This window comes from Hipposideros armiger, unplaced genomic scaffold, assembly GCF_001890085.2.
Source record: "Hipposideros armiger isolate ML-2016 unplaced genomic scaffold, ASM189008v1 scaffold_137, whole genome shotgun sequence".
Taxonomy (NCBI): Eukaryota; Metazoa; Chordata; class Mammalia; order Chiroptera; family Hipposideridae; genus Hipposideros; species Hipposideros armiger.
This window is the reverse complement of record NW_017731487.1, coordinates 2028405-2036381: the sequence shown is the minus strand read 5'-3', so window position 1 is coordinate 2036381 and position 7977 is coordinate 2028405. Positions and strand designations below refer to the sequence as shown.

Here is a 7977-nt window from a genome sequence, read left to right as displayed (position 1 = left end):
CTGCTGACCATACTTGCTTGCAATGATTCATCGTGAGTCCATTTTCGCTCTATCACTGTCTGGCTGCATTCGTGGGCTTATTTCCTTCAGTTCCACTTTCTCAGCCCTCTCCAGAAGCCCACGGCTGTCTGGCTGATGGAAGATTCCAGGAGAGGAGCTGGCGAGGCAGGCAATGTCCACCAGGTGTCGCTGCAGGGAAGGCGGAAGTTAGTGTGGAGGCCCTGGAGGCCCTAGTGGGGGGGGGGGGGGGGACAGGAAGTAGGACTCCTGCACGGAAATACATGTTTGTGAGCGAAATCAAGAAAATGTTTTCCTGAAGGAATCTTGGCCCATGAGGAATTGGTGCGAAGCGCTGGCCTTGGTTCCACCTCTGAGTGTCACCTTTCTTCCGCCCTCAGATGAAGCAATGGCCACAATCCCTCTTGGAAACTAAGGAGCTGCTCGTGCCTGAGATGATCCAGGTGCCAACTGAGGTATGTGTGTTACTTGAGCCCTGTCCTGTTTCCTCCCCCTTTGGCTGGTTCTCTGTGATAGAACTCCTTAGGGTTCTGCAATAAACGACAATGGCTATTTGTCAATATGGACAATGACAACAATGGCTGGAAACAAAATCTTGCTTCAGACTTCACCTTGCCTAAGTCTCACCTTGAGGCGGGGCAAGATCAAGAAGCAACATCCTAAAAATCTGGCATTTTGGGGGTGGTGCTCCCCATTATAAGCAATCCTGAGACTTTTCCCCATGAAGGGAACAGGGTCTCCCTCTTTGGTCCAGTTGCCATAGAGAGGTGAGACTGACTTGGGGAACCCACGAGTGGTGGATGGCAAGGGGGACTTCCGGAGGTCAGCCCTGCTGTCCAACCTGTGCATTCTATGGTTGAAAACAGAAACTCACAAGCAGGGTGTGTGGGTTAAATTGTGTACCCCAAATTCACATGTCAAAGTCCTAAACTCCAGTTTCTGTGAATACGAACTTATTTGGAAATAGGGTCATTGCAGAAGTAATTAGTTAAGATGAGGTCATACTGCAGGAGGTGGGTCCCTGATCCAATATGACTGGTATCCTCATAAAAAGGGACCCTCAGAAGGAACCAACCCTACCAACACCATGATCTCAGACTTCCAGCCTCCAGAACTATGAGACAATCAATCTCCGTTGTTTAAGCCACTCAGTCTGTGGTACTTTGTTACAGTGGCCCCAGGGACTAACACACACGGACAGTGTCTGGGGGCCATATGGACAGGAGCAGTCCCTAGGGTGTGTCCACATCCAAGATGTGGTGACTCTTATCACTGTTGGTATATCCTTGCCCTCAGGGGACAGGGGTAGAAGAGAAATGCCTGTCGCTTTAAAGAACTTTAACTCTAGGACTGAGTTGCTTGGATGAGAAGTTAGCCTAGAATAGGACGTCGTCCTCAGTTTCTCAAACCCGACCTTTCTGGTACACGGGGATGGAGAAATCATCTTCTTTTACTGTAAGTAGAACTTATGAGACCCTAAAATTCAAACCCCTTATAGGTAAAGAATGCTTAGGGTGAGTCCGGAATCCACACCCCTTCTCCTCTCTGTGCCCCTCATCTGTACTCAACACCATTGGGTACCAAGCTCAGGTTCCCCCCTCTCACCAGGCAGCATTGCCGCTGAGGGTGCTTCTGAGGGACCCTTTTTAGAGGGACACCATACCCACCAAAACCAACCAGGCAGAATTCAACAGGACACTTTGAATAGCAGTGGCGTCCTGGGCCTCAGGGTCAGTTTTCTGATCCAGAAACCCGAATCCTACCGTGTGGGAGAAGGGGGTGGGGACTAGGGCAAGGATGATGTGCTGTGGGGCCGCCAACAGGGGGCGCTGTGGTTGCTCTCACCAGTGTTGGAGAGGCGATGATTTATAAGGTCATCCTCTGTCTCAGGGATTCAAGTTACGGCTGAAAGGGCACGTGTACACAACTCAGCTGAAGACACACCTAAATCTGCTGACCTCCGGGGAGGTCGAGTTTCATCTTTTTCAGTAACCAAATACTAGGCTCTTTCCCAGCACTAAGAACTCATTAAACCAGACTTTATTTTCTCTCTCTTTGACAAATTCAAATTATTTTTATCACTAATGGAGTGAGAGAGGGGAGCTAACCCTCTTTTCTAACAGCCTCTCCCACGGAGCAAATATAAACCAAGGCCCCCGTAGTTCAATTACAGATGGTCACACTCTTTAAGGCACTCTCATCCTACACCTGAGCTGTGGACACTCCCGTGACATCAGACCTGCAGCATCCTGATCTAGAGTAAAAGTGAGTTTCAGGCTCTGAGGTGTTAAATGATCCTTAGGGTGGACTGTATCTCTAGGGTCACTGATGGAGTGAGGCAATGCTTTGTAGTCCATCCCAGGATGTTTTTGAGAGTGAACAGGGGCTAATTGCTCTATAATTAACAGGTGTTAATTGCTCCATAACAAGCATAAATGGTGACCGTCCCAGGTACCCTGTCCTAGAGAGCCCTGAAGAGCTTGAAGTATGGGGTGTGACATGATCACATTTGCACTTCAGAAAGGTTACTGGCTGTGGTGCCCAAGACAGATGGAATGTATTTTTATTTGAAAACATCAAACATGCTCAACGTAAAGAAATCAGATGGTGCAAAAAGTATACAGTGACAAGTAAGTTCCCTCTTGCCTTTACCCCGAGTTCCTCTCCTGGAGAGCAGTCACTGTCCCCATTCTAGTGCTTTCTTCCAGAGAATCTGAATATAAGAACATGTATGTACACATCCCCCTTTGGGCACAGCAGGTAGTACATGCTACAACTGGGGTGACCCTGGCCTTTTATTTCTGTGCCTGTAAGTCATCCTGATTAGTATGCAGAGAGCAGCTTCGGTCTTTTTGTTGTCTTTACAGTGTTCCATGATGCAGCATGTTGTTGTCAATATTTGCCCTGTTGGATGGGCACTGTGACTGTTTCCAGTTTCTTGCCATTCCAAATGAGTTTCCTGACGTGGAATTGCTGAGTCACAAGGCATAGACGTTTATAATTTTCATCAATATCGCCAAGTCGTCCTCCATGGAGGGGAACCAATTCTACACACAGATTCCTGTGCACATGGATATTAAGCACATGAGTGATGCGAGTCCCGGTAAATGGCCCAGGTGGGTAATGCACCCAGAGGCAGGGAGCAGGAATAGGTGATGGTTACAGCAGTCCGGGAGAGAGCTACAAGGTCTAATGGCAGGCAGTCATGGTGGGGTGGCGAGGAAGCGATGATCTAGAGCGATACCTTAGGAGGTAAAGTCAGCCTGACCAGATGTGTGTGGGGTAACACTGCTTGTGTACCTTGGGTACCTGAGGGATGAAGGTGACCTTATCAACTGAGGTAGGGGATGGGGTTTCCTGGGAAGATAGGTGGGGTGTGCTATGGAGGAGCCGGGGGCATCAGGGTGGAGACACCCAGAAGGAAGGTGGATACGTGGGCCTGAGGCTGGGGCGAAGCTCTAGGGGGCGTCCCATTCCATGTGGAAGCTGAGGCCTGTGCACTAATGGGGCAGCCTGAGCCGTGTGCCTGGGGAGATGGCAGAGGAGGGAAGACACCAGCCAGGGGCCTGGGACGCAAAACTGCAGGAAGCCCTCTCTTTCAGCATGGGCCTTGCACTCCCCCATCTTGAGAGGTAGGGCCTCCCTAAATATTGCTGCCTGGTTCTCACCTTGCCTCACCTTATCCGGGCTCTGGGGGAGAAGCCTGGGGATGAGTCATATTCAAGGGGTAGGCTGAGGGGAGAGGCACGGAAGGAGCAGAGACGCAAGGACTATTCTGGAGGTCACGGAAATAAACTCCCAGGTCTGTGAGTGACAGGTCTGGGAAGGGAGGGACTAGGGAGTGTTCTTTAGATGAAATGATTAGCAGGTCATAGGCACCCTTCGTGGAGCTGTTTTAATAAAATGACAGAGGCTGCGATTCTATGGAACGATAATAGAAATCAGGCTGTTTACTCTTTGGTCGTATCTTAGCAACAGTGTCTTCTCAACAGGGGTAAGTGTTCTAGAACACGAGACCAAATTATACAGGAACACGGTGTTCTAGAATGTCTGCAGGGTTTTGTCAGCCAATTTCCTACTTCAAGGTACTCAGGAGATTGGTAAAAATTACCCTCCTTTTATCTAAAATTTCAGGTAGTCGATAGCAGGCGTTTATTACAGTTAAAGAACTTAGTTGCTTTGCCAGGGTCATCTCTGGGAATTCAGAGTTAACTGGGGGGGAACAGGGTAAGAGTGGGTTCCCAGCAGGGGAAATGAGCTGGAAATTTTGCCACCCTTTTGCCACCTTTTAAATCAAACATCACTAAATGTTCTTAAGACTTTCCTGTGGGGTCATACGCTCTCCTAAGACAACTCTCCTAGGGCCTCCTTTCCCTTCCCCTGTGGCCCCTCTCACATCATTGGTGTGAAAATGGGGGAGGGTATCAGACCCCCAAGGCTGCCATCCCCTGTTGGGCACTCCCTTCCAGCACCTCGCATGCCTCAGGGAGAGCTTTTAACCCATCTGATGCGTGATTTTGGTCTATTAACACCAGCTTTCAGTACAGCAGATGAACGGTGAGCTGGTCTCTGAGGCAGAGGCTGCCGTCAGGCCTCTCTGTGGAATTCCCTCTCTGGGTAAGTACCAAAGGACTACTGTGTGCTGGGCTTGGGAGATGCAAGAGTGAGTCAGGTCTAGGCTCTTCCTCTGAGGTCTCACGGTTGAGTGGAGGAGATACCCTAGCAAACAGCTTTCTTGGGGGAAGTGCCCCCAACTAGAGGGAAAAAGCCAGGCTGAGGGCCACCCAACCGAGTGCTGGGCAATTGGCAGACTTCTGAGCCGGGTCTTGTAGCACGAGAAGGAGTCAGTCTTGTGGAAGCTGTGGAAAGATGTTTCCGACCCCTGAAGCAGCTCCTGCAAACACAGCGTGTTCGGGGAACTATTCATACAGCGTTTTGGCAATGCTGGGGCTCAAAGTCTAGGAAGACAGTACCCCTGGCGCTGTGCCTGGCACCAGGTAGACTAGCAATTACTGTGCAATAAAGAACAACATGACGGGGACCAGGTTTTTCTTCAGGCAAGGGTGGGGGTGGAGGGTTCCTGGGCAAATCAGTGTGAATTGCAATGGCGTCATCCTGTCACTGTCAGTCTCCTGTCCCCGGTGATCACAGAATGTAGCCTCTGTGCCTGGGTGGGGGATGAGAGCACTGAGGGACAGGGAGCAGGTCCAGCCCTGCAGGGCTGGGAGAGCTTTAGGAAAGCTTAGAACAAGGGTCTCCTGTTCTCAGAGATCCTTGCAGATGGAAGGAGGGTGACAGGGCCGTTCCTCGGGTTCGGAACAGCCTTGGGTGGCTCAGGCCCAGGTCTTTTCTCACTAGTTTCTTTGTTTTTATCATTATGCTTTTGGTTTGTCTTGAGGGATGGCAGGAACTCACTACTGTGCTTACTGAAGGCACATGATGGAGCTAACTCATGTCATCCTCATAGCCACGTTATGAACTCTGAGCTGGAGAGATGGCCAGACACGTGGCTGGGGCTCGGGATGCCAGGAAACGGTGTTCCTTGGACACATAGGTAGGTAACCATTTCCGAGTAAAGTCCTTCTCAGCAACTGGAGACAATCGTCACGTTCTGCAAACAGCCGCGCATGTCTGACCCAGCCCGGGACTTCTCCCTCTGTGTTAGCTTCTTGTTTGGGGCTCCAGGGGGACTGAGTAAGACATAACCATGGTAACTAACAGGCAGCTCACTCCAAGCCCGGCTGCTAACCACTGGGTAGAATTGCCCTGCTGGAAGGTCTTTTCAAACTTGCTCGGGAGAGCCTGGAAAGGTGCTGTGCCAGGCAGAAGCCTGGCTGCGTGGGGGCTGTGCCCGTGGCCCTGAGACCTCGAGGCAGGTGCTGTGGGAGAAACACCTGCCTCCGGCAGGAGCCTTGGGCTCAGGTCCCCGCCTGCTGCCCCGCCTGTGTGGTCTTGGGCAAGTCACTTCCCACAGATCCCATGAACTTCCCATGTGAGAGTGCAATGACGATCTATGGTTGCCCTGATTCTAGTGGGAATAAGAGTTAATGCTTGTGAAACATATTTTGTAAATAACATGCAAATGTCAGGGGTTCCTGCCTTTAGTTTTCAATCCCACGGGGGGGGGTCTTTGTGGATGGTGGAGTGTGGGAAGTTGGATGATGTATCTTTTGATTAAAAAAAATCTTTTTATTATAGTAATTTTCAAATGCCAATAAAAATAGAATAAAATAACAATTTTCCATGTACTCTTCACCACTTAACACATTTGGCCAATCTTGTTTCATCCATCCGCTTTCAAAATGCCAGCTTTATTAAGGTATAATTTACACACAAATAATGCTCCTAAATGTAGCTTTTGATGAATTTGGACAAGTTTAGACATTCTTGTATATTACCAGAATCAGATGTTTAACATTTTCACCACTTCCCAAAGTTCTCTGGTGCCTCTTCCTAGTCAACGGCCCATCGCTATAGTCCCAGGGCCTGAGGCAGACCTTCCAGGGAAAATGTGCATCTTCCCAGGGGTGCTCGGGTTACAGGCACAGCAGAGTCTTGTGTTCAGGAAAATTTGATGGTGCCTTCTCCCCTCTGAGACGCTGCAAACCTTTGGGAGGTGATGTTCCCCTTTACTTCGGTGAGCAATACACTCAGCTTCGTCTCAACAGGCTCTGTGGGTAATGTTTGGGAGCCAGCTGAGGCACCACTTAAGCCAGTCTTTGATTTTCTAGATTTTTTGGATCTCCTTGTTCTTGTTGTTCATTCCTCTGGTCTGTGTTCCTCTGGCTCTGTCGTTTGTCCAGGTCGATTTTAGGGGAGGAAGCATTAGCAATCACAGTTTGTCACCTCGACATGACTTTCTTCCAGTTGCATCAAATCAGTTGCATCAAAGGGAAGTCACGTTGTTACCAGGCAGGCTGTCCAGGACAGCGTGCCAGCTTCTGACTTTGTGAACTGCCAATTTCTGGGCTTGTTGAATGAAAACCCCCACTGACATTTTATAGTTTCCCATGATTGACCCTGGAGCCCAACTAATCTTAATCAGCATTTCAGTTCCAATCAGGAGGGACATTTGTTAACCGTGTGACTAAAGCACAGGGGTGATCTAACAGTGGAGGAATAACGCCAGCTTAATTATTCCTGCTCTTTGTGACTATTTTAAACATATAAAGTCTCTTGGCAGTGAATAATTATATACCAGTAGATATTTCAGTGGTTTAATCATTTTTTATTTTGTAATTCTAGGTATCTGGTTAGTGTAATGGGCATTTTTATTCATATGTAATAAAAAATCCAAGTATTTACAAAAATTAACTATGGTATTGAAGTCAGCTTATAATTACTGACTACGATAGCACTACCAATTCCACTCCTGTGAAAGATCCTGTCTTAACTTAGTTGCTGCCACCACTGGGAAGAGGCAGTGGCCGCAGTGAAAAGAGCACATGTGGATTTGAAGCCAGACAGACTCGCATTTAAGTTCCCGCTGTCTTACTCACTAGGTGTGGTGTAGATCAAGGCTGTGACCTTCCTGATTCTTGGGCTCCTCAGATGTAATGAAAATATTTGTATCCCCAGGATTGTCAGGAGGATGGTTGCTATTGTCATTTGCTTGTCCTTTTAGATTTTCAAAGTTAACATATCAAACTCTGTACCACCAAGTTGGATGTCTTTCCTCACCGAGCTTATCCCATAATATACAAAGCTGAACAGATCCTTCAAAACAGAAGGAAGGGCATTTGTTCATAAAAAAAAATTTATCACGATGGGGAAAAGTTGGTGGAATCTGAATACAGATCATTTGTAGTCCTTAAAAAGAGAGAAAATGTCCTTAGCCCAGCAGGAAGGGCACAGCCTGAGTGTAACTGGGCATTAAGGTGGGAGGAATCCATGTGGATCTAGTCAAAGAAGGGGCTTGGCAGAAACGCTCAGAACTGCAGGTAAGGGGGAGGCATTGCC

The 7977-nt window shown here is 48.6% G+C and overlaps 1 long non-coding RNA gene across 3 annotated transcripts; it reads left to right on the top strand.

Annotated features, from left to right (window-relative positions):
• Positions 1 to 253: 253 nt before the first annotated feature.
• LOC109386639 (uncharacterized) lies at positions 254 to 7274 on the top strand. 3 transcript variants are annotated; one of them, XR_002124818.1, is made up of 5 exons: positions 254 to 473; positions 2539 to 2648; positions 2886 to 3134; positions 4554 to 4635; positions 5417 to 7274. It is a non-coding gene; the product is annotated as an uncharacterized LOC109386639 (long non-coding RNA). The 3 variants fall into 3 exon arrangements; XR_002124816.1 differs by having other exon boundaries at positions 2427 to 2648; XR_002124817.1 differs by lacking the exon at positions 2539 to 2648.
• Positions 7275 to 7977: the final 703 nt, after the last annotated feature.